Source organism: Pinus tabuliformis, chromosome 3_2 (assembly GCF_031772625.1).
Source record: "Pinus tabuliformis cultivar Carrire ecotype Pingquan chromosome 3_2, CPIR1, whole genome shotgun sequence".
Lineage (NCBI taxonomy): Eukaryota > Viridiplantae > Streptophyta > Pinopsida > Pinales > Pinaceae > Pinus > Pinus tabuliformis.
In genome coordinates this window covers 910484588-910511125 of record NC_142302.1, presented here as the reverse complement: position 1 = coordinate 910511125, position 26538 = coordinate 910484588, and the positions used below count along the sequence as shown (strand labels likewise).

The 26538-nt window shown below is 44.7% G+C and overlaps 1 long non-coding RNA gene across 1 annotated transcript in view; it reads right to left on the bottom strand.

Moving 5' to 3' along the window:
* Nucleotides 1-18024: 18024 nt before the first annotated feature.
* Nucleotides 18025-26538, bottom strand: part of LOC149183584 (uncharacterized) — a 30474-nt gene continuing 21960 nt past the window's right edge. Inside the window, exon 3 of the long non-coding RNA XR_016257191.1 lies at nt 18025-18155. This is a non-coding gene — a long non-coding RNA (uncharacterized LOC149183584). The remainder of the gene's footprint in view (nt 18156-26538) is intronic.

The window sequence follows — 26538 nt, the reverse complement described above, 5'->3', positions numbered from 1 at the left end:
ATAGGCAATCCCCCTCCCAGAATTAGTGTGGATATTAAGAGGGTTCTTTAGCTTTCGAAACAATACAAAGTTGGGGTTTGGTATTTATACCAAAACCATACTGAAATTAGGATTTATGGGTCTGAGATGCCTCCATATAAATTACCTAGATATCTCCCCATTTGATTATTTTCCCTGGAGTACTATAGGCAAATGATTAATTCTGATGAAATTCACTTTGTCAAGACCAAGAAGAAGGCCCAGTTGAGGATAAAGGATCATCTAGGCCCATTTATTTGCAATAATAGAGAAGCCGGAAAGGTGGCAGATGAAATCCTTGAGAGATTGAAATTAAAAAAGAGTTTCATCTGGCCCTATGACCCTCACAGATTCATTTGTGACAGAAGGCAGAAACATAAGCTATCACCATATATCCACCATAGGATCCCAGAGATTGAACAATATGCCAACCAATCAGAATGGGTGGAAGGCACACTGATAGATCAAGATAGCACTCAAGTTGAAGTTGACAATGTAATGGAGGACTTAGAAAGAAGATTTAATGAGGATTCATTTGTATAGGTGTTTAGAGAAACTTCATCCAAGAAGCAGTCACAGGAACCCAGTACACAACCATCAGAGCAACAAGGGACCTCAGAAAGAGTAGAAGATTTAGAACAACAAGAAGAATCTGAGCAGCCCGAAATCTCAGAGGAACTAGCTCAACCTCAGCAAATCATGGGCAATCCTCCTGTGTTGCAGACTCCTCTCAATGAGGAAAGAAATATCAAAAGAGATAGAGAAGAGGCCACTCCTTCCAGCAGGCCTATTGATCAAACTTTTGCTAAAAGGCAAAGGTTGAATCCCTATTCAAAAGAAGAATATACTGAGGACACCACGGGTAACACAATGGCTCAAAAAGGTAGATAGTTTTCAGACTATCCCAGCAGGTGGTACACCATCCACCTCCCATATGCAAGCATTGGAGAGACAACAAATGTTAGGCCCCTATACTACTAGTGTAACCCCTTATTGTTATTAGTATAACCCACTTATTATATTGATGTACCCATGTAGTGCCCATATTGTTACTATTGTGCCCCATAGAAGCCCACTATTGTTATTATTGTGCCCTTACATTATTATTGTTATGTCAGCTCTGATTATGTTATGACCTCTTAGACTCCTATATATAGAAAGGAAGTCTTTTCATTTGTATCATCCAAGAATTGTTTATTTATGTAATGTAAAGGAGGTTTCCCCCTCTAAGAGGCTGAATTATAAGGCGTTGATCTATCTTTTCTATCTTTTCTTCAGCTGGTTTCATAACATTTGGTATCAAAGCTTTGGATTCTAGGGTTTCGCTGCTCCAAACAAGTCATCGTGGAATTTTCGCTATAACGTTTTTTCTGCGATGTTTCAGAAGTTGCAAAAACAACCCATTTGAGAAGAAATTGTGCTAAACCTCAGGTCCGAATTTCAAAGCTTTTCGAGCTACATTTGTAGAGGCATGATCTGAGGAAGTTGGTCTTTTTGTAGACTCCTAAATTACATTCCAAACAGGTGACCTGGGGAAAATCGTCATAACTTTCTCTCTAGGGATCAGATTGAAATTTTGTAAGAAGGTATAGAAAGAGGACAGACTTTAGTTTCTTTTATGCATATTTCAGATCCAAAGGTTGAAACAGTGACACGTGGCACTCCATACTATTTCGCTCTTCTGGAAAGGTCTATAATCAGGTCATCTTGGGAGATTATGCATAACTCTTTCTTAGAGAATCCAATTTGGATCAGACTGGTGGCATTGGAAAGAGGACACAGAGGGCTACTATAGGTCACAATTTCAGAACTTAAAGATCCAACAGTACAAAGTTACAGTCGTTTCAAGGTCGAGCTCCTAAAATAAAATAAAAAAAGCAAGATGAGGAAGTTTGATGGCAAGGATCCGGTAAATTGGATACTTCAAATGGAGCAATATTTTGATCTACATGGCGTAAAACTATTACAAAAGGTATGTATTACGTATTTATAACCAAATCAATTTTTATGGTACGAAGGGCTTTGTTCTCGTAAACAACTTGTTACATGATCAATTTTCATGGAGGAAATGATAACACATTATGAGGATACAAAGAGCATCACCTTCTTTAGAGCAACACCACAACAATTGGAAAGAGTAAAAGGGCTTTGTGACATAGTCGAAAGCAAAATTATGGAAACCAGGAAGCGTACCCCTCACAACTATAAATATGGAAGTGTTGTTTCTCCTAGCCTTCCACAACCTACAAGGGTTACACCACAACAATTGGAAGAAAAAAGAGAAAAAGGGCTTTGTTACAATTATGATAGAAAATGCACTAAAGGTCACAAGTGTGCTAAGAAGAAATTATTTTACATGGAATATGAAGAGGAGGAAGAAAAGGATCAAGAAACATCAAAAGAAGAAGATATACACCAGGACTCTACCCCAAAGAAAGAAGAAATGAATCAGACCATATCTTGTAAAGCATTGGCAAGAATTACCACTCCTCAAACTCTCAAGATAGAAGGACATATCAAGAAGAGAAAGGTGCAAGAAGTGAAAGATCACATCAAGAAAGAAGAAATGAATCCAATCATATCTTGTAATTCATTGTTCAAAATTACCACTCCTCAAACTATCAAGATAGAAGGGCGTATCAAGAAGAAAAATGTTCAAGAAGTGAAAGATCACATCGAGCATCAAGAAATGAATCTGACCATATCTTGTAAAGGATTAGAAGAAATTACCACTCCTCAAACTCTAGAGATAGAAGGACATATCAAGAAGAAAAAGGTTCAAGTAGTGAAAGATCACATCGAGCATCAACAACAAGTCCTCCAACTTTTAAATGATAATGCCACTTTTGTGCAAAATCGAACGAAACAATAGGTGGATCAACATCGTAGTGATAAATGTTTTGATGTAGGTGATTGGGTATTTTTACTACTACATCTCAAGAAAGCTATTTATGAGAAGGAAATGTTGGCAATACTACATGCACTTAAAAAATGGTGACCTTACCGAATGGGAAGACTCTTCAAGGATGAGGATGTGGAAGCATTGTTTTGTGCTATTTATATTATCCAACCAGATTGGATAAACGAAGCAAGGGATGAATGGAAGAAGGATGAAGAAGTATGTCCACTTATTCAAAAGTTGCAAAAGATCCCAATTCAAACAATATTGCCAGAAATTGAAGAGGAAGGAAAAATCATATTGGAACCTAGAGCAGTCACAGAAACAAGAACCTGACAGCTACGGAATCGATCAATTTCAGAGTATCTCATCAAGTGGAAGAACTTACCCTCTGAATATTCCACATTGGTGGACAAGAATTTTATACAGAAGCATCAAGAACTACTCAAGCGTTGAGGACAATTATTTTTGAAGGAGAGGGGCATGTTAGGCCCCTATACTACTAGTGTATGTTGAAAATTGTGCAACAAGAAATGCTTGTTGAGAATGCAACAAGATGATGGAGCTTAGTGAAAAGAGTCACCTTCACTAAGTGGGCCCGCATGCAAATTATGGCGCAAGTCCTATTTTTTATCACAGTGTCGATGATCATAGTGTCGATGATCATAGTGTGGGTGATCATAGTATGGGTGATCACAGTGTGGGTGACCACAGTGTGAGTGATCAAAGTGTGAGTGATCAAAGTCTATTTTTTAGACTGGCTGTCAAAAATAGAAAAGTCAAATATTATTGTCTCATAATAATATTTGGACTATAAACTTGATCTTATTCTCTTGGAGCACTTCAGGATGAGCTATAGATGTGGTACATGCAGATCCCAGAGGGAAATACGTGGTTACCTATGGGATGACTAATATTTGCATGCAGGACTTCAGTTAGAACTCAAGTGAGTTGAGTTTAGCGGACTGGAGGTGCAGTTGGTGGATTTGTGTTCCGTTTAGCCTTGTTAAACTAGTTGTATTTAGTCTCACTGATAAATAGACTAGAGATGAGTTGGGTGAATTAGCTATTAACTAATTCACAAGTTATTAACTCATAATGCAACTATAGAATACATCAGTTAACTCAGTTGCATGTCAGTGCATGTTCAGTTCAGCAGGGACAGGTGTTAGAGGATCAGATTACTATCAGTTGTGACTATGGTTGTGCATGATGATTTGCACAATCAGAGGGATTGAGTATGCCAATGAATTGGCCAATATCAAGAATTGTAGCCTGTGCTCACATTCAACAGAGTGTGAGTGATTATTTTCAGGTAAAATATGAGTTTGGTAAGCCATTCTCATCAGTTCTTGAGCTGGAGAGGCAGGCAAGCAGTGGAATAGATTTGGAGATCATATCTAAGTTTTATTGTGTGTAACAGGTGGAGCTGGTACTGGATTTCTTGTGATAAGCATTGTACTTTGTAATGTTACATGATTCAATCAATATAATATACAGATAGTGTGGGGTTTTTAGCGAGATGCTTTCCCCAGGAAAACACTGAGTTGATATGTGTGATTGATGCTTCTATGTGCGCCTGTGAATGTTTCTGGTTCTGTAAATTGATGATCAACGTAGAGGAGGTTATGTATTATGCATGTTACAATTATAAGTGTATAATCAAGATAATCTCTATGAATATGTGTCATATTATTCAAAATTTATACATGGTATCAAAGCGAGTTGATTTGTAGAAAAATTTCTACATGGTATTAGAGCTCCTTGATTTGTAGAAGAGATTTTTACAGGATATCAAGCGAGGATTGATCATCAGATCTATTATTCAGGAAGTGTTTACATTTTATTTCTTCAGGCAGAGTCTGTAATCGGGTCAGGTAGCGTCTGGATTCATCCTTCTTTTGGAAGGTGAGATATCCGGTGAATGCCCATATAGTCTATCTCTGTACAAGAAATACTTTATTCTCACGAATTCTAGATCAGAAGTAGTTGAGTTTTTGAGCTGGTGGAATTCGAATTTAATTACAAAGAAAGAGATAAAACTCAGAAACATTAAGTGTGAGAATGGAGACAGTATGCCCCAGTATCTCATGAAGTTCACCCAATGCCGAGATGAGCTGGGAAGTGTGTGGGTGACTGTCGGATGAGGATGGTGAGTCTAGCACTCCTTGACCTTCCTAAGAGTTGGCATAGCTACCAAGACTCGGTGAATGGAAGGGAGAAACTGCCAAATTGGGAACGACTATGGTCGGATTTGATGCAGGAGGAGATTAGATGGCGCACCAGAGACAGTTCTTCGTCTATGCATGATGAGGAGAACTGTGCCTTAGCGAGTAAGGCGAAGAAGGGGAAGGGGAAGGTTTCTCTTTCCAAATATAATTCTTCCAATGATGGGAAGAAGTTTGACAAGGCGAAGGTGAGATGCTTTCGTTGTCATGAGTTGGGTCATTATGCTACTAATTGCCCAAAGAAGAAGTCCAAGAAGGGATCCGGGGAAGGATCTGAAGGTGAGGCACTTGCTTCACAGTTTGAGTTGGATTTCACACTCTTCGCATGCATGGTTTCATCCATGATGGGAAGTGGTTGGTTTCTTGATAGTGGAGCTTCTTTCCACATGACCGGTGACAAAATTTTGTTCAGTACTTTGGAGGAGAAAGATCTCCAGATACTCATAGGGATGGGTAATGATGAGAAGTATAGTGTCTCAGGTGTAGGCACGGTTATTTTTCAGAGGGAGCATGGAGCTCGCCTTACCTTGACCGATGTCAAGTATGTACCAAGACTGAAGAGAAACTTGGTGTCGATCACGATGATGGATGGCAAAGGCTATGATGTAGTCTTTAGTAAGGGAAAGGTTTTCCTTAGACACATCATCACCAGACAGGTGAAGCAGTTTGGTTCACGGGTCAAGAACTTGTATGCTCTTGAGGTTCAAGATGCATGCAAATCCTTGAGCAGCGAGGCAACTGATGGAGACTTGGTGGTTGAGAGGGAGCATATATTACCTCTCAACATGCAGAGCCAGAAGAAGTCTCAGACGATTGTGGAGGAGCCACGATTGGTGCAGCAGCTTGAGGAGGTTGTGGAGGAGCCACAACAGGGGAAGCTGAGAGGAGATCAAGTAGAGACATCTACTCATCCAGAGACCTCTAGTAGGGGTAAACTTCGAGCCAGGTGGGCTGAGGGATCGCATGCAGCCATACCTCCAGGTAGGAGGTCGGGTGATGTGGATTGATCGTCCCAAGGAGGAGGGGTAGGATCCTTGAGGTACCCAACCTCTTGGATGAGACCTTGCTACGGGAGCCCCAGATGTGTAGTAGCAGGAATTGACTGATTGGGTAGAGACAGATGCAGATGGAGCAGTAGAGAGAGCGACAGTGCAAGGAATCCCAAGACAGCGCATAGCTAGCAGGCTGCAGCAATGCGAGAGGCACAAGTGTTTTGCACAGTGCTAGGTAGCACAGAGAGGTGTGCAATGGTGTGAGATGCATGGAGATGTTGCAGTAGCGTAGATGTCGTTGAGGGAGCACTTGTCAGCAGCAGGTAGAGCTTCAGCATTAGAGGGTGTTTCTAGCTCAACAGGGAGGTCAGTTGGGAGGTGCAGTGCGAATGCAATGATAGGAGATAGAACTAGCAGCAGCACGGATGCAGTCAGAGATCAAAGTGACAGAGGCTAGAGCAGTCAGATACTGAAGAGCACAGAGATGTAGAGTTTCAGTCGACAGAGGCAATAGCAGTCAAAGACTTTGATGACAGAGCAAGTGGACCAACTAGATGTGTTGCATGGAGAACATTCCAGAGTTTCAGGATCGGGTTTGAGAGGAAGCCTTTCTTGTTGAGAGGGAGTGTTGAAAAGTGTGCAACAAGAAATGCTTGTTGAGAATGCAACAAGAAGATGGAGCTTAGTGAAAAGAGTCACCTTCACTAAGTGGGCCCGCAGGCAAATTATGGCGCAAGTTCTATTTTTGATCATAGTGTGGATGATCACAGTGTGGATGATCACATTGTGGGTGATCATAGTATGAGTGATCACAATGTGGGTGACCACAGTGTGAGTGATCACAGTGTGAGTGATCAAAGTCTATTTTTTATTCTGGCTGTCAAAAATAGAAAAGTCAAATATTATTGTCTCATAATAATATTTGGACTATAAACTTGATCTTATTCTCTTGGAGCACTTCAGGATGAGCTACGGATGTGATACATGCAGATCCCAGAGGGAAATACGTGGTTACCTATGGGATGACTAATATTTGCATGCAGGACTTCAGTTAGCACTCAAGTGAGTTGAGTTTAGTGGACTGGAGGTGCAGTTGATGGAGTTGTGTTCAGTTTAGCCTTGTTAAACTAGTTGTATTTAGTCTAACTGATCAATAGACTAGAGATGAGTTGGGTGAATTAGTTATTAATTAATTTACAAGTTATTAACTCATAATGCAACTATAGAATACATCAATTAACTCAGTTGCATGTCAGTGCATGTTCAGTTCAGCAGGGACAGGTGTTAGAGGATCAGATTGCTATCAGTTGTGACTATAGTTGTGCATGATGATTTGCACAATCAGAGGGATTGAGTATGCCAATGAATTGGCCAATATCAAGAATTGTAGCCTGTGCTCACGTCCAACAGAGTGTGAGTGATTATTTGCAGGTCAAATACGAGTTTGGTAAGCCATTCTCATCAGTTCTTGAGCAGGTATTGAGTTGGAGAGGCATGCAAGCAGTGGAATAGATTTGGAGATGAGTTGTATTGTGTGTAACAGGTGGAGCTAGTACTGGATTGCTTGTGATAAGCATTGTACTTTGCAATGTTACATGATTCAATCAATATAATATACAGATAGTGTGGGGTTTTTATCGAGATGCTTTCCCCAAGAAAACACCGTGTTGATATGTGTGAATGATGCTTCTATGTGCGCATGTGAATGTTTTTGCTTCTGTAAATTGATGATCAACATAGAGGAGGTTATGTATTATGCATGTTCCGCTTATAAGTGTATAATCGGGATAATCTATATGAATATGTGTCATATTATTCAAAATTTCTACAGTGTAACCCCTTATTGTTATTATTATAACCCACTTATTATATTGATGTACCCATGTAGTGCCCATATTGTTACTATTGTGCCCCATAGAAGCCCACTATTGTTATTATTGTGCCCTTACATTATTATTGTTATGTCGGCTCTGATTATGTTATGACCCCTTAGACTCCTATATATAGAAAGGAGGTCTTTTCATTTGTATCATCCAAGAATTGTTCATTTATGTAATGTAAAGGAGGTTGCCCCCTCGAATAGGTTGAATTCTAAGGTGTTGATCTATCTTTTCTATCTTTTCTTAAGCTAGTTTCATAACAGCAAAGCACAAAAGTGTCTTCTTTCAGAGCTTTCTCTGAACAGAGCTTAGACATTAAAGGGAAATACAAAGAAATCAAAGCAAGGAATGAGAAATTAAAAGCTCGAACCTACGCTCACTACCTCAAAATGGCTCTAACTAATCAGACTAGGCTTATGTCATCTTTTGACATAAAAGAAGGGAAAATGAAAATGAGTTTCCTGAAACCAACTGTAAAGCAGCTGAAGTCAATGGATGACTATTTGAAAACTTATTTTGAATTTTTGGCCAAGGATATCCATCTGATTGACGAAATAGAACTACAGAAGAAGACTGGTGAGATGGTCTATTTAACATTGACTGGTAAAGCTCACAACACACCAATTGCAAAATTATTTGCACAACACAATAACACAGCTGCAACTGGAATAAGCCTCCCCTCAGGCTAAAGACATCAGAATAAAAACCTTAGAAGACTTGGAGATAGAGCTGGGACATGATCCCAAGGATGTCAAAGCAGCTGAACAATTGATCAAAAAGAAGAATGATGATATAGTTGCATTGAAGAATAAACTTAAAAACCCTCCTCTCCACCATCCCAAAACTGCAGAGGTTATAGAGAAACAGAAGGAAGAAGAACTTATGGACTTAGTCCTTAAGTTAAATAAATATCTAAAGGAAACTGAGAGGGAATTGGAAAATGAAATATAGTCTAGGCAGAGTGCGCTGGCCACCGCTCCTCCAACTGTCACACCCACGGTTTCTACAGTAGTACCTTCCACTCTGGCAGCATCTTTGGCACCAATACTTCCACCAGTAATAGCACTGCCAGTGGTAGACGCTATTCCAACTACAGGTACATCAACCAGTGCAGGGACAAAAAAAAAAGTTGAAGTGATCAAAGCCATGGAACAGATGAGTATCCAGGCTACAGAATTAAAAAATCTCAAAGAAAAAATATCAAGTATGGAAACAAATTATGAACTGGCACAAATTCAAAACAAAGAAGAAGAAAGGAAGAACAAAAGAATGGAGGAGAGAATCAGAGTCCTGGAAAAGGGCTTAACACTAGAAGCCCGTGCCGTAATTAGAAGCCTTAGTAAGGTAAGTAAGGTTCCCGCTGAGGTAAGGTCCTCATCCTTAAGTTCCAGTTTCCCTGAGCTCCAGCGAATAAGAATCAGGTATTGCCTTAGTAAGCTATCTGTAAGGTATTAGCCATAAGGTTCCCGTAGTCCCAGTAGTCCCACAACCATAGAGATAAAAAGAAAGTAATAGTTCCATAGAGTGCGCCGCGAATAAGCCTTATGAAAGTTCTAGCCTTAAGAGACACTAGCGGCCGTCTTACTCATAAGGTACTACTAGCTCTAGAGAAAGTCCTATTAGCTCTAATCAGTACTAGCTTTCTTGACTTCCTTCCATAGCTCTACGGGTACGGTAACGGTGATAGACTTCAGGTCTTGCTTACTTACTTGAATTAGCTTCAGTCTTACGAGTAAGGTCCATGCACTTTAGACTTACTTAAGGTGCTCCATCATGGTAAGAAGCCTTAATAGACTCTCTTAGTCCATGCACTTAGTTCCATGGAGTGAAAGCCTTAATAGACTTGCTTTAGCCCAATGGTATCCCTGTAGTGTAGTCCCTAGTCTTAGCCTTAGTCCAAGCAGTTAGTCTTAGCCTATTGGACTGGACTAGCTTCAGTTATTCTAGTCTTATTTATATATTTGAACTGCTGATTCCATTGAAAGGGTTCTGGCTGCTTCTGACAAAAGGGAAAAGGTTCTATTAAAAGGTTACAGGCATCTTTCTGTTGGGCCTGTTTATTAGGCTTTTGGGGCTTGTGATGAAGGCTGAAGATGAAAGGTTCAAGGCTGTATCTGTGGGACCAGGATCTGTGGGACCAGGTTAAGCATCTATGGGACTTGGTGTACTTGGCAAAAGGCTCCTTCAAGGCATCATCTGTTTAAAGGCTCCTGGGTAAAGGCAGCTTCCATCTGTTGGACCTGGTTAGGCCAAAGGTGACAGTTGACAGGTTTCTTCATATGTAATGTGATATGACCACCGGTATGGTGAAGTATTGTCCTATTGGAGTTAGGTGGGTGTCCCATTGTCGTTGTGGGCAGGTTATTTGTGTAGGCCCTGTGGACACTTTCTCTTACTTGCCCTAAGGCCCCATATAGAGTCAATTATTAGCAGTAGTCTGAAGCTGTAGAGTAGAACTACTAGTTGTAGAGTAGTAGCGGTAGAGTAGGTCTACAGGCTGTAGATTCAAGGTTGAGAGGTTCAGTCAAAAGGTGAAGTTCCTTGCCCCCCGGAGGGACAAGCGGCTTCGCATTCCTTGGTTAGAGAAGCGGGTAGGTTAACTAAGGTAGGAACTATGGTTTCGTAGGGGTACGCCGCCCCGTCCAAATATGGGGACCTTCTCCTTTCGGCAATGACTGATTGACTATGATCGGCGGTGGATCGGCGGTGGCTATAAGCTAAGGCAACTGGGCTATGATCGGCAGGCAATGACCTTCCTTCTGGCAATGTGACTACTGTCAATGAGACTGTCTTGTCTATTGGTGACAACCACCTCCTGTCTATGATTGGCTGCTATGACTCCTGGCTATTGGCAACGACCCTATGAAGGTAAAAGATATCAGCAAGCATAAAGGCGCTAAACCGTGAAGCAAATGAATGCATCCCGGCTCTAATAGGGAAACGCTCAAAAAAGGTGCGAAGCCGCCAGAGGAGAAAAAGGAGGGGGCTCTCGGAAGAGCAAGCGATGAATCCCTTCCTCAGGCAAGGGCACTTCAGCTTAAATAATTAGAATAGTACTATTCTTATCTATTGTTAATACGTCTTACAGTTTATAGAAAGGGAGGGATTTGATGAGGAATGGTTACTGCCCTGTTTACTGCCTCCCTTAGAAAGAGTTAGTGCAATCTTTCTTAGTTAGTGTAAAGAGGAGACCTTTAGTAGATTGTGAAAAATAGATAATAGACTCTACTTGTTGGTTGGGGGGGAGCTTCAATGCCTGAAAAAAAGTGAAACAGGTCGGGAGGGGTGACATGAAAACGACTCTATTTATCCCACCCCGGTTCGATTGGTCTTCGCCTGTGTGACCAGTATCGTAACTCTTCTGGGGGAAGGCGATCAAGATCAACCGATGTTCAAGCTTTTCCGTACATTCTTGGGTTGGTTGCTTTGACGGGTGGGAGAGGGAAGTAGCTAGCTTTGTTTTATAGGGCAGTTGAGAACCGACGACCGACTACCTGCTCTAGATAAGACGTAAGCAGCTTTCGAGTTCAAGGGTGGTGGACTCTATTTGGTGTTGGGTTCTGGGGTCTGCCATCCACCCCTCATCCTTACTCAGAACGGGGTTGGGTGGTTTCAGTGGGTCTCTATAGCTCTATAGAATAGATAGTAGCTCACCTTTCTCGAAAAGCGAGCAGGGCATGCTTGCGGGAGCAGGACTCGAACCTGCAGTATCCAGGTCATGAGCTTGGCGGCGAGTTGACCGATTACTCTATCCCGCTTTCTGAATAAATTGAATGCATATAGAGTGGATGCCGAGGTGGGTGGTACAAGAATTGAGGATGCTTTTGAAAGGGTAAGGGTATATGCCCGCCTATTTCATATGTATGTCTGCTGATCCCTTTCGATGAGATTTGCTGCACTAAGTCACCACCCGCGGAGGTACGCATACGGTCCGGGGACACTTCGGGAACGTCTCTAAAAATAGAACACTTCAAAAACACTAAGCATCTAAGGTATATGTCCGGCGGAGCCTTTCATCCATCCAAAGTAGCATACTCCTTCTTCGGCGCAGCCTCCAGCCCCCAGCTCTTATCCGTTTTTTATTGCTTCTCAACCCGGGTCAACTAACTATGGATAGATTCACTATAGATGAGAATGAGAATGAGAGTGAGAGTGAGAGTGGTGGGTGGGCTCCTTCCCGTTCGCTTTCGTCTTAGGACCAGCCGGTAACCCGATAAGCTGGGTAGGACCAGCCTTTTGAATTGAGGGGAAGAAATCGATCTATCATTCATGGCATAATAACATATATAATATATGCATTCACGCTCTCTCGATCGAATAGGGTGAGGTACAACCGACTGGATCCACTCCCCGCGCTTTTCTCTGAACCGACTGGATCCACTCCCATGATGCGCTGATAAGGATGCACCTTACTGGTTAGGACCTTTAGGTGCTCGACTGATAAGGACCCTCACCATATGAATAGTGAGTGACTCCGTCCCTCACCCATATGATGAGTGAGCGTTAAAACCCTCACCATATGAATAGTGAGTGACTCCGTCCCTCTCCTCTCCTTATCAGTCGAGCCCCCTAAAGGGTCCTCTCCCTATGGTCGAGCCTGCTTACGCATCCTTGACAGTCGAGTGTGCTAACGCACCCTTTAGGGGGCTCGACCATAAGGGAGAGGAGAGGGAGAGGAGAGGAGAGGATGGAGACGGAGGACGGATACGGAGGACGGAGATGAGACGGAGGACGGAGATGGAGACGGGTCCACCACTCCCACTGGATCCACTCCCACTGGGTCCACTCCCGCTGGATCTACTCCCACTCGAGGACCCTCACCATATGAATAGTGAGTGACCCCTCACCATCGGAATAGTGAGTGGCTCCGCCCCTAAATAATATAGGGCCCTCACCCATATGATGAGTGAGCGTTAAAACCCTCACCATATGAATAGTGAGTGACTCCGTCCCTTTAGGGTGCTCGACCATAAGGACCTTTAGGTGCTCGACCAAGAGGGAGAGGATGCGTAAGCAGGCTCGACTGTTAAGGCCGCCATCACCTTTAGGTGCTCGACTGATAAGGAGAGGAACTTTAGTTACTTTCCCTCCGAGGGGAAGGGTAAAGGGGCTAAAGAAGCAATCTAATAAATCACTCCTAATCGGTACCACCTCAAACACTTGTAAGCCGTGTACTGTGTGCCGCCTTGGTTTCTTCAATACGTGTCCTGGGCCCTCTTCCTTCTTCTTCCTTAGGCGTACTGGGCGTTGTTTGACGTGTGGGGATGCGGGCATGACTGTGAGAATGCAGGTAGAATGCGGGGATGGGAGGATGCGGGTATACTGGTTATACTGTTATACGAGACTGGTATAATGCATATTGAATGGGTGACGGTGGACTGGGCAGGTGTTTGAGGCGTACTGTGCCTTGGGTGCCGTGGAGTTGTAGGTTCGGGTAGGATTTTTTTGTAGTAGGGGAGTTTCTGCGGATGTTACCTCCTCATATTGGGACGTTATATGGGGAGTTGATCGGTACGTGAGATGGGTATGAAGGGGACGTGATCTGACAGTGAATGATGGGTACGAAAGATTTCAACACTAATGGTACATGAGATGTAATCAAGTAAGAAAGCTAATCTGTCAGTTTTGTATTGGGACGTGAGATGTGTATATGACGGGTACGTGATCTGTCAGTGAATGCTGGGGCCGTGAGATGGCTACTTATCGGGCCGTGAGATGGCTACTTATCGGGCCGTGAGATGGCTCGTATTGGGACATTAGATGGGTTGATTGGGCCGTCTGTGAATGATGGTCCTAAAGCTGTGAATGAGGGGTACGTGAGATTGAACCTCGATGGGGAATGACCTTATCCCTTGATGGGGACGTGATACAAGATCAGGTAATAGAGCTTATTAGTCAGTATGGGTATGAAGGGGACGTTATATTGGGAATGAAGGTACGTGATCAGTCAGTGAATGATGGGAACACTTTTCTTGGGAGATGGGGCAGTTGTCTGTGGTAGGCTATCCCGGAAGATGTGTCAGTTTTGAAGCTTGCATTATATACGTCATTATACAACAATGGGCTCAGTCACTTTTCAAAACAGGTGCATCGTGATAAATATCGTGCATCGGTTCCAAAACATCCAAGAAAGCATCGACACCTGAAATCGAGTGCATTGACAAGCGGCATTGACTTCTGGGGTCACCTCTATCGGAAGATGTGGCATTTTTGAGTTTGGAGTTTGGAGTAGGGGAGTGTGGAGTTGTAGGTTGGGGTAGGGCCTTTGAGAGGGAATGAGGATTTCTAAGAGGATAGTGAACCCGGTGTTAAGGAGAGGTTGGGTGCTTTTACCGCGAGATTCATCCCTAGTCACCAACTCTATCCCTCCTCTAGTGTAGTGGACTTCACATCCCGAATTAAGACCTTGGGGGGAATTGGATAGTTTATGAATCATACTATAAGTAGTATCGAAACCGGATCTAGTGGCTACCATCCGGATTCCACCTTATATTCTCACTAGAGAAACCCGAATCCAGACCATTGGCTTACACCTTGGACCCTACGTTACACTTACTGGGCGAAGACCCCGGACCAAAACCCTTGGCCATTATTCGGGTTAGGCAAGAACCACGTAGGCGAGGATACACTATGTAGGTAAGAATACACTACGTAGGCAAGAATACATCGAGTCGAGATGTGCTTGCTATCACTTCGATTATACGAATACATCGTGGAGGCAGGGCCACACATTTGGTCGGGGCGTGTCGGCCTTTCTCCTGGGTGGGAAAGAATACATTATGTAAGTGAATACGTGTATAGGAAACTCTCCCTATTCACAGTGGGGTATTCTTAAAACGCCCTACTATTATGAATTCCAGCCCCCGTATATTATTTCAAGGGCGCCCTTGCCCCCCGGAGGGACAAGCGGCTTCGCACCTTAATAATAGTGGGGTTGGAGATAGAGATAGAGAGCACTCGACTTGTTAGATGACTCTACCTTTATGCTGGAACCGGGAGAGAGCGGAGGGTTTGATTCACTCGACTGCAGATGACTCGATCTTAAACTCGACCGATCACTCGAATTACCTGTTGATCATTCGACCTTCATGCCATGCCACCTGTTGAAATGCACTCACTTTGAATCAGGCGCCTATCATACAGAAACCATATCTGATATTGATGCAAGGGGGATAACATTCTTGGCAAAACCACCCCCATCCACCTACTGATTGACCTTGGATTCTTGGTTGGATCATGAATCTCAGCCCGCTTCTACGATGTAACAAGAACCTCCTTAGACGTTACTTACAACCTGAAGATACTAATACATAATCAATTACAACCATTACTCTGGTGAGATAAGCACTTGGTCAGCTTATTCATATTCATTATGTAGAACACATGTACCCGCGTGTGTTAGTAGTGGTGGGATGGGAGTGGTGTGTGCTTCTGTAATCAGTTAAGAGAGAGAGGATGGGTGGGATTGGTATGAGAGAGAGAGGTGGGATTGGTATGAGAGAGAGTTCGTTTAGTGGAGAGAGGTGTTGAAGATAGCTTGGCTTTGGAGATAGGCGGGATAGAAGCTAGGCACGAAGACGCAAGCTTGAGCGAGCTTTCTCCTTGTTGAGTTTGCTAGCTCAGGTTCTCTGGTTCAGGTGAGATGATACGAGATTGTTTCTCAATGTGTCCAAGGCCATTAAGATTGCTGTGCGCTTGACCCCATTAAGATTGGGGCTTCTGGGATCAGTGCCTTTCTCATGTGCCTTGACGAGAGAGACAACCAACCCTTTCGATTCAGTGCCCGACCAGAACCATCCGTTTAGGCTGGCCTTAGTGTGTCTGCTGGTTAGATTGCCTTGGCTTATCTGCCTTTCCCAGTATATAAAAAAAAGATTCGTTTGGGTTGTACCGTGAAAGAAGTGTCCAATATATATTCGGTGGTAAGGTCCCGTATTCACATTGCCCAGTGATAAGTAGATCAATATGTATGTGGATAGTGGAACCAATGTGATATGGGGGCACGGCTCAATACAGTCAAGTGAGGAGAAGGAAAAGGGTCTATATTCACATAGGGAGTCCGATGGTGACCAACAACCATAACCCTCCCTCCACCTTAGGGTTCAATGTGGATATACACGGTTTCTGTCCATCCATGGGCAAAACCATTCGTTCGTTTTGACTAGAACGGGCATAGGTCCAAACACCAGCCAGGCAGCATGATCACTTCGTTACTACCCCTCCTTTATGGATGGATTTTTAGGGTCGGTGGTTAGTGGCTCTGAGAAGAGGGCTTGGTGCCGGTGTAAGGATTCACTGCCATATAGGCGGTTCTTATGCAAGGAGGAAGACCGATTTGCTACCATTCAGAGTTCTTTCATGGAGAAGTGTTGAACTACCCTACTTATGCTAAAGATATCTTTGCCTTAGTTCGAGCAGTCAATAAATCATCGTATTATCCTATTATATCTAGTTACCGATATATTAGAGATCATCACTTCCTTATAGAATAGATAGCGCAGTGGAAATCTTTTCCATGACTTTCACTCACTTACCTAATAACTCACTTTCCTGGTGGGTCATGCTCCCCATACTGCCTACCTAACGTAATGACATCCCCAGATTCTAGGTACCCAATACACCTACCTTAAGTAACTCACCTATCCCTTTCCCCTCACTCACCTGCCTTAACTCTCTATCCTACCATTACCTGGGGAAGCAAGGTAAGTCAAGCCCCTACCTGCCTGGGAGAAGGAATGGAGCTTCCCACTTAGCTATTCGTTCACTCCTACCTACGTCGTTCACTCATGCATGCATAACACCATACCTTATCACCTTATAAGGAGGGAGTAAGACCATACCTGATGGGGAAGTCAGTAGTGATCTCCATAGAATATAAGGTAAGGAAAAGGGAAGATAAGGTGAGAAAGATCTCCCTCAAATTGAAAAGGGAAGGGAAGTGGAAGATAAGATGAGATATACCTCCATAAGAAGATGACAAGAAATATAGACCCTTAACGTGCGTGTCAGATAAATAGACTCCACAAGATATCTGTGCAGAGGCTCGGCTTAAATACGAACCATGCCTTAGATACGAAATACTAAAGCCTTACACGCACGATGAGGACATCTTCACTTAGGGGCCTACAACGAAGCATTAGACAGGGGCCTAGAGGCAAAGGGGTAACCAAAGCATAAGAAAGGGCTGTTCCCTGCGAAGGAAGCATTAGAAAAGGCCATAGAACAAACTTAGAACCTGGGAGCTGACCTTTTGAGCAGTCTAATCATCTTATTACAGTCTTACAACCTGCAGTCTTACTACCTTAGGAAGAGTATGCCGATACTCTGATCATGCTAAGAAGATTAGGATCTTGAGTTCAGTCCAATAACCCTCACCATATGAATAGTGAGCCCCCTAACGGGTCCTACCGGGCCTCAAATTAGATTGCGTAATTACGTATATAATGAATGAATGCATCGATATGTGTCATTACGCTCCTACCTACAAGCCCTCTCACCTGCCAAGCAATCTCACCTGCCAAGCTGAGCCAAGCCATCGAACCAATCTAATAGAATATATGCGTTGTCTGCAACGAGAGATCTTATATATGTCATTTCGGTTTCTGAAGGAGAGAGATTGAAAGCAGATCTTATATATGTAATTTTCACCCCTATTTTGATATATATAGCGCGGAGGTTTTTGAACTTTTAGCTCCTATTTGGCCATTTGATGGAGGCGGAGGTTTCTTCTCCCTACGAGATTATTTGATGGAGGCGGAGGCGCTCTTCCCTCTCCCGTTGGTCGAGCGATGGCGGCCTTATTAGTCGAGCGTTCGTACCTCACCCTGCCGGGGGCACGATGGCGGCCTTATCAGTCGAGCCTGCCTCCGCATCCTCTCCCGTTGGTCGAGCCCTCTCCTCACCATATGAATAGTGAGCCCCTAAAGGGTCCTTGCTTTCCTAACGTCAAGCAAGCACTACGTTCCTCTCCTTAACAGTCGAGCCTGCTTGCGCATCCTCTCCCTCTCCTCTCCCTTATGGTCGAGTACCTAAAGGTTCAATTTACTTATTGGCCCCCCCAAATTAAGTCAAAAAAAGGGTCGAGCCTGCTTACGCATCCTTAACAGTCGAGTACCTAAAGGTCCTTGGGGTCGAGTACCTCTCCTCTCCCTTGGGGTCGAGTACCTAAAGGTCCTTATTAGTCGAGCGTGCTTACGCACCCTAAAGGTCCTCTCCTTAACAGTCGAGCCTGCTTACGCATCCTCTCCCTCTTGGTCGAGCACCTAAAGGTCCTTATGGTCGAGCACCCTAAAGGGACGGAGTCACTCACTATTCATATGGTGAGGGTTTTAACGCTCACTCATCATATGGGTGAGGGCCCTATATTATTTAGGGGCGGAGCCACTCACTATTCCGATGGTGAGGGGTCACTCACTATTCATATGGTGAGGGTCCTCGAGTGGGAGTAGATCCAGCGGGAGTGGACCCAGTGGGAGTGGATCCAGTGGGAGTGGTGGACCCGTCTCCATCTCCGTCCTCCGTCTCATCTCCGTCCTCCGTATCCGTCCTCCGTCTCCATCCTCGAGTGGATCCAGCGGGAGTGGACCCAGTGGGAGTGGATCCAGTTAGGCTGAGAGAGAAAGCACGGGGAGTGGATCCTGATCAGTGGACCCGTCAGTTGAGTGAGTGGATCCAGTGGGAGTGGATCCGTCAGTTGAGTGGATCCTGATCAGTGGACCCGTTGAGTGGATCCAGTGGGAGTGGATCCATTATCATGGGATCCAGTTCGGTTCAGATAGAGCAGGAGCACCGGGAGAGGATAATCTTGAAAACCTCCGCCAAGCTAAAATGGCCAAATTATTAGGGAGAATGTCCAAAACCTCCGCCAAGGGAGCTGAATGTATGTGATCCAGCAAGCAGTGAGCCTCCTTGCACTAGGAAGCGCAAGCCCCTCCGGGACCTTCTTTCTGCTTTCCGATTCCGCGTGCCAGGTTCCGGTTAAATGAAGCACCGCCAGGTTCCGGTTGAATGAATGTTTTGGCCTTCCGAGCTTCCATCCAACTCTTCGACGAGCTTCCCTTGCCTTCCTTACTTCCGGTTAGGATTCTCAGGTGATGAGTGAAAGCTTAAACTAACGGACGAGCTTCCATCCAACGACTAGCTCGAACAACTGCCCCCGATTGATTGTTTGGGCATTCACCCTCGGTTCCATCCTTCACCCCCGATAGTCGATTTGTCTTGTTTGGCTGGTTCCATCCTGTGTAGGCGAGGGTCGGTCGTCGAGAACAACTGCTCTGGGGAGGGGAGAAGAGTATTAGAACATCAATCTGTATTTCCGATAGAGGGTGAAGGACGGCTAGTTCTATCCTTACATACGTTATATTGGCCTTCCAGAATATGGATTGTTCGTTCAACCGGAAGGTCTTACCATCCTGGGCTCCTGCTCCCTCCCTCCCGGAAGGAAGGACCATCAGTGAAGTTGACCCCCACTTCTTTTAGGGACCAGCTGGAAGGAAGTAAGTAAGGATGGAAGGAAGGAAGTCAACTCCATACAACTAGATATAAGTTATAGCTCAACCGGAAGTAAACGAGGAGCCTACCTACTTAATGGCCGGCCTACCTGAGCTTTCATTTCCATCGGGTGTGGATAAATCAATGCGACGAGTTCATGGAGGAGTGAACGAGAAGGCAACAAGGATAAGGAGTAGACTAGTGCTATTCCAGCAGGGAGGAAGGAAACTACATTGAAGTAATTGAATTCTACCGGCCCCTCCCTTATTTCTTATCTAGCTCGAGCATGCTTTCATTTTAGCTAGCCTACACCCCCGGGTTCTACAGCGTGAGCTTGATCCAGTTGCCCTGCTACCTGGGTAGCTTTCCCTGCCTCCCGGGAGTTCAGTTACATCTTTCTTTCTCCTTGTCCTCCCACACATAGTAACCCTCCCTTCCAAAAGGTGTGGCCGAAGGAAGGTGTAGCCAGAGAACCAAAAGTGTAACCAAAGGAAAGGATTTGGTGTGATGTTTCCCCCTCTTTGCTTGCATAAGTAGTTTGGACTAGCGACGCCGAAATAGATATATATTAACCTTCCTTCTTCTGATAGGTTGGTTGTTTGCCCAAGCCGAAGTGGTTAAGATCAACCAAATGCTACTCCGCCTAGTGCCCTATGCCCCTATCTGTTCTCCTGTCTCAGTACTGTTCCGACCTGTGTCTGTCTAAGCCCCGTCCTCCCTGTGGCTAAGGTATGTCCTCGGTAAGCTAAGCACCTGCTTGGTTCGTTCTGGTCGTAAATAAGCTAACTAGTTATTATGGTCCTATCCGTTAAGCCCGCCTTGTTGTGCACATGAAAAAACCAGTGAATGACCGGCGGATTCAGTAGCAGCCTCTGCAGTTGCTCGTGAACCAGTCGATGATCCAGTCGGTGAAGCAGCACCGTCTAAAGATCCAGCTACATAATCCTATCCTCTTCGGTGCATTCCATTCTAGTACCTAAAGGTCCTTATGGTCGAGTACCTAAAGGTCCTTATGGTCGAGTACCTAAAGGTCCTTATGGTCGAGTACCTCTCCTCTCCTTATCAGTCGAGCCCCCTAAAGGGACGGAGTCACTCACTATTCATATGGTGAGGGTCCTCTCCTTAACAGTCGAGCCTGCTTACGCATCCTTATTAGTCGAGCGTGCTTACGCACCCTAAAGGTCCTCTCCTTAACAGTCGAGCCTGCTTGCGCATCCTCTCCCTTGGGGTCGAGTACCTAAAGGTCCTCTCCCTATGGTCGAGCCTGCTTACGCATCCTTAACAGTCGAGCACCTAAAGGTCCTTATGGTCGAGTACCTAAAGGTCCTCTCCCTATGGTCGAGCCTGCTTACGCATCCTTAACAGTCGAGCACCTAAAGGTCCTATGGTCGAGCACCTAAAGGTCCTCTCCTTAACAGTCGAGCCTGCTTACGCATCCTTATGCAAATAGCTTTTACCCTAAGTTTTTGTGGGAATAGTGGAATAGTGTTAATGACCCAGCAGTTATAGCATGGGTGGATTCTGCACCCTAGAACTTCAAGTAGATGGATGGACGGGATGCCGGCGGGCCTCAAAGTTGAATCAAATCGGGATGTGTGCCCCCCTCCTTTCCTTTGGTTTACTATGTTAAGCGGCAAGCAGGTCCAGTACGGGTTAAACCTGTGCCTTCAATCTCTTCAGATCTCCAAATGAACCAAGGGTCGATATATCCCTGGGTTTTATAGGTCCCAAGGGGCAGGCACACTACTTTATAGCCCGCACTTATTAGGAGAAGACACGTGCCCATGTCATGTACAGGCTTAAGCTCTATGGGGTGAGCAGTTATGGGGCAGGTGCGATGCGCACCATAGATCTCTAAAGGTCCCCGATGAGATCACTGGCCATGATCTCCCTGGGTTCCAAAGGCCCAAGGACAAAAGGGCGTTACTTTATAAACCACACCAATGGGGTTGTTACACTTGGCAGCAGTGTGGAGCCTGAATGTATTATGGGGTGAGCAACTCTATGGTGGGTGCAACACGCATCATTGATCATAAACTTGATCAACGATCAAGATCTCTGGGGTCCAAAGGGAGTACGGCCCTAGGTGCGCTGCTTTATAACCCGCACCGATGGGGTTACGCCACATGGTGGGAACGCAGGGCTCGGGCAAACATGAAAGGACTACCACTTCCACCGCCGGTTAATCCTCACCATTGATCCATTCTCAGATCTACGACCAGGATTGCTATGGGTTCCAAAGGGGAAAGTACATGGACGTGCAAGCTTATACCTACACCAATCGGGTCGTGTCACGTGGAAGGATCGTCGGGTATTACAAAGTCAAACAATGAGGTTTTACCTCATACCGTGAATTTCTAAGGTCATACCACAGGTTTGGACCCTAAAACAGGCTCTCTATTTCGTGAGCCACAAAACACAGTTACACTACAGCCAGGAAATCTATGGTTCACTTAATACCTTGAGATCAGGAAAGGTTAATAAATATTTGAATCATTTTCCCATAAATAGAAAATCCAAATGGATTTGGGCCATTGTGGATATGTAATGGAGAATCCTAAGTCACTATGGACCCAATCAGGTGTTTGCACCCCAAACTGGACCCATAGAGTGAGGAAATACCTCAAACGAGTGCCTCAAGAGTCGAAGTGAACCAAATCGGTGACAGAGGGCCAAAGACGAAGAGAGGGAAGGAGGCAAAGGACCCTACCTAAGCATTAGACATCCCTAAGAGGTCATACATCTAGGTTAAGGTAGGGGAACTCAAGTAAGGTGATCTAGCACAGAAGGACGGTAGAGAGATATCATTTTCTCACTGGGTGGGTCACGCATGAACACGACACAGAAGAGGGTCACAACGCGACCTCCCTAGTGGGTAGGCATATGTGAGTTATAAAATGCAAAATCCATATGCTACATATTGCATCCCCTGCAGGAGATGCTATCCATAAGATGGGAATAGTAGCGAGTTGAAAGGAAGGAGAGAAGCGAGGATGCCCCCGGCAGGGTGAGTAAGCGAACTCTCGACTAAAAGGCCGCCATCGCTCGACCACCGGGAGAGGAGCATTTTGGAGAGTTGTGACATGCATAGAGGTGCTATGCCATGCTAATGAGTGAGCATCTTGAGTCGCTTGAAGTGAGTGAGCTTGATCGAGGAGTGCATGCAAGAGGTGCTATGCCTTGAGTCGCTTGAAGCTCAAGTGGGCTTGATCGAGTAAGTCGAGTGAGCTTGCTTGAAGTGAGCGAGCTTTCATCCTGCTTGAAGCGAGCTTGAGTGGGCATCTTAGCGAGTTAGCTTGCTGAGTGGGCGTAAATCTTACTAAGCTGTTGGAACAAGAGTGCTGATCGGGAATTGGACTAAGATTGGGTTCAAGACTAAGCTGTTGGATGGGAACTAAGATTGGGAATTGGAATCTCTGTTCGCCGCCTACTTTCTATTATTCAAAAGGGCCAATGCCTATATAGAATGCAATAGGTAGTACGGACCATTGCAAGATCGATCGTAAGTCTTAGCTAGTACTACCAAAGAATGAGTAGTAGCCGGCCTATTGAGTGAAGTGACCGGAAGCCAAAGGATGGGATAGAGGGGCCACCAATGCCGCAGGGGGCGATTGGCCGGACACCAATGAACCCTAAAAAAAGGGCCAAAAGGGGGATTAAGGAACACAACTTTGCTTCAATGACTCAACCATATGGTTTAGCAACTTGACAGGGGCTCGACTTATCAGTTGGTCGATGGGGAGAGAGCTCGACCAGATAGAGAGGGCCTTTACCGGCATTAGAATGAATTGACTGCTTGGCCGGAGTGAACGGTTTCAATTCTTATATAAGGGGCTCCGCCAATTCTTACTTTCTTCTAATAACAGGTAGAGAGCTGAAATGCCCGAAGAATTAGTCACTCTACCACCCCTCCCCATGACCCTATCGATCGAGTGAATCAGCTGCACTCGAATCTCTTTGAATCAGAAGGGCCTGCTGCTCCGTCCGGTAAGTGAAAGGGGATTAGTGAAAGGGGGCTGGGTAATGCGGAGGGGATGCGGATTGAATGGAATCGTTAATAAGTGAATGCGTACTGGGCCATCCTGGATGAGTGTACTGGGCAGGCGTACGGAATGCAGTAATGGGATAATGTGAACGGGGAATGCGAACTCGGACTTCAAAAATCTGGGTAACTTCAAGATACTTCCTTCTCTTTTGGGTCAGTTTCGATCCGTCCGCCCGTAGGTATGGCCTCACCTCAAACTATGTTTCCATCAATTGAATCAATCTCTATCTCTCTGGCCCAGCTCAGGAGCCCAGTCGGAGGGGCCAAGCTGAGTAGCCAAGTATCCAAATCAAATTGATCGGAGTTTATTAGCAAATTTGTAGCGAAACTACCGAATGGAAATCAAAGATCATTTTCTAATTGAACTGCGCTAGCGTCATATCCATATATCCTTATATCCCTTTTCGGCAGTTTCCTACAAAATGGCTTGAAACTGTCGAATGCATAATGACATATGCCCATAGCAGCATTGTTCGTTAAAGCGTAATGACGGCAGAAATGCATAATTACATATATAAGAATCTTGATTTCGGTCACTAGAGATAGATACGAAATAAAAGCATACTCGACATAAATGCATATATTATATATGTAATTACGTGATCTCAGAATTGATCAAATCATATCTCGGTGCATGAAATTCATATGATCTGAGTTGATTGTGTTCAATGAAGAGAATGAAATGACCAAAGACGCTAAGGAAGGAGTGATGGTTGTACTTCCATTCTAGAAGTTCTCCGATCTGCTGTAAGGGTGCAGTAGCAAAGTAAGCATAGCTATACGAGCTTATCCAGCAGCATCTCTTCCAGTCCCAAAGCTAGTTGTTTACCCAGTCCCAGTAGCAGCAGCAATACCAGCTTAAGCCATTGATCCGGTAGGTTAAGCAGTCGGTTAAGCTGTTAATGGTTACGCATAGATAGAAGATCCAAAGCTAGCAGCAGTACGACCAGCAGCAACACCAGCATAAGTAGTCATTTTACGGCTTAAGGCAGTCTTGATGGTAAGTGCATGGAGCTTACTAAGGCTAATAGTCCGGCTAGTACCGGCAGTCTAAAGTGCATGGACAACCGGAAGGAGTCTAAAGTGCTAAGTCCATACGGCTTAAGACTAAGGCTTGTCGATAGAGGCTAGAACTCTAAGTAACTCCATGGAACTAAGTGCATGTAAGAGAGTCTATTAAGGCTTCTTACCATGGAGCAGCTTAAGTCAGTCTCAAGTGCATGGACCTTACTCGTAAGACTGAAGCTAATTCAAGTAAGTAAACACCATCAACCATAGGGCATAGACTCAAGACTAAGTCTCTATTACTAGTAGTAAGGCTATAGCTTGAACTCGTAAGACGGAAGCTCATTCAAGTAAGTAAGCAAGACCTTACAGTCCATGCAGCTAATGCAATGACGGAAGCTAGTGTATCTAGAGCTTATTGACATGGACTAAGGCTGAGGTCGATAGCCAGTATCATTGACAGGAGGTGGACTTTGCAGTCATATAGCCAAACATAGACAGTGTTCATTGCCATATTGTAAGTAACGCATTTGATAGCCGATCATTGGAAGCCATAGCTGCCAGACATAGCTCTACCCTACAAGTAAGACATAGACCTCTACCCTCAATCTCTTCCTAGACATCGACCCTAGATCTCGACAGAAACATAGCCTTCGACCCTAGAACTTAGAACCTAGAACCTAGAACCTAGAACCTCTACCCGCTACCAAACACACCAGCTGATAGCCGCTAGTCGTTGAATAAAGGTCCTTTTCAATACCCAGTTGTCATTGCCGGGAGTAGAGTACTCGCTTTAAGGTCAGTGACACTCATAGTCAGTTATCATTTCCGATAGCCAGTTGCCCATAGACAGTCTCATTGACAGGAAGGTGGTCGCCATTGCCAGCCAGCAGGTGGTAGTCATTGTCATAGGGTTAGCCAATAGCCGCTAGGAATTGCTTGAAACTCATTGCCGATAGTCGCTAGTTGATACAGGTTCATAGTCCGTGCCGCTAGTCGATACAGGCGTCAATGCTGGTACTCCATGCCAGGTGTCAATCACTATATGCCAGTACTACATCCAGGTTTCCATGCCAGGTTTCAATGCACTCAATGACAAGAGTCGATCCAAGAGTCAATGCAATCAATGCCAGGTAGGTGTCAGTGCCAGTCATAGCCCATAGGCAACAGTTTCATAGCCGGTCAGATAGAGCTCTTCTCATTGCTGCTAGAACTCTTCTAAGTGATAGAAGAAACCTATACTACGTGCATGAAACTCTAATCTGTGCTCAGTTGTACGTGCCCAGTAGTTGTTCGTACCCCATATTCCGTGACCCATAGGACGTGCCTTAAGGTAAGTAACACTCATAGCCACTAGTCATTGCCTGTTGTCAGAGCAGTAGCCAATCATAGTCGCTAGTCGTTGAATAAAGGTCCTTGCCGAGAGAAGGTGTTACCCATATGCCCCAAGACCACGGATGAGGCTTACCCCTACGGAATCACAGTTCCTACAGAGCTTACTCCTACGGAACACAAGGGCCTATCTCAACTTGCATCTCTCACATGCATTACTTACAATGCACCTGTTTAGGATCATCGACAGACAGACACATGGGTTCATTCACGCTAGGAAGGGAGTGCCGGTCATTGCTGCCAATCATAGCCGGGAGTCATAGCTGATAGCCAGTTATCATTGCCTTAAGGTAAGCGCTGCTGATAGTCGGTAGTAATTGACTTAAGGTCATTGTCGATAGCCGATCATTGTAAGCCGGTCATAGCCAGCCAGGAGGTGCTCAGTGCCAGGAGGTCGATAGACAGTCTCATTGCCTTAAGGTCACCAATAAGGAGAAGGAGGTGGTCACCGATAAGGAGGTCACCGATTGCCAGTCTAATCGCCAAGATTCAATGCACCAGAATAAGTAAGGACGAACAGCCGGCTAAAGCCTTTGAACCCTAAAGCCGGTAGTTGATATGCCGTTTATAAGATCTGGGTCAACAACCC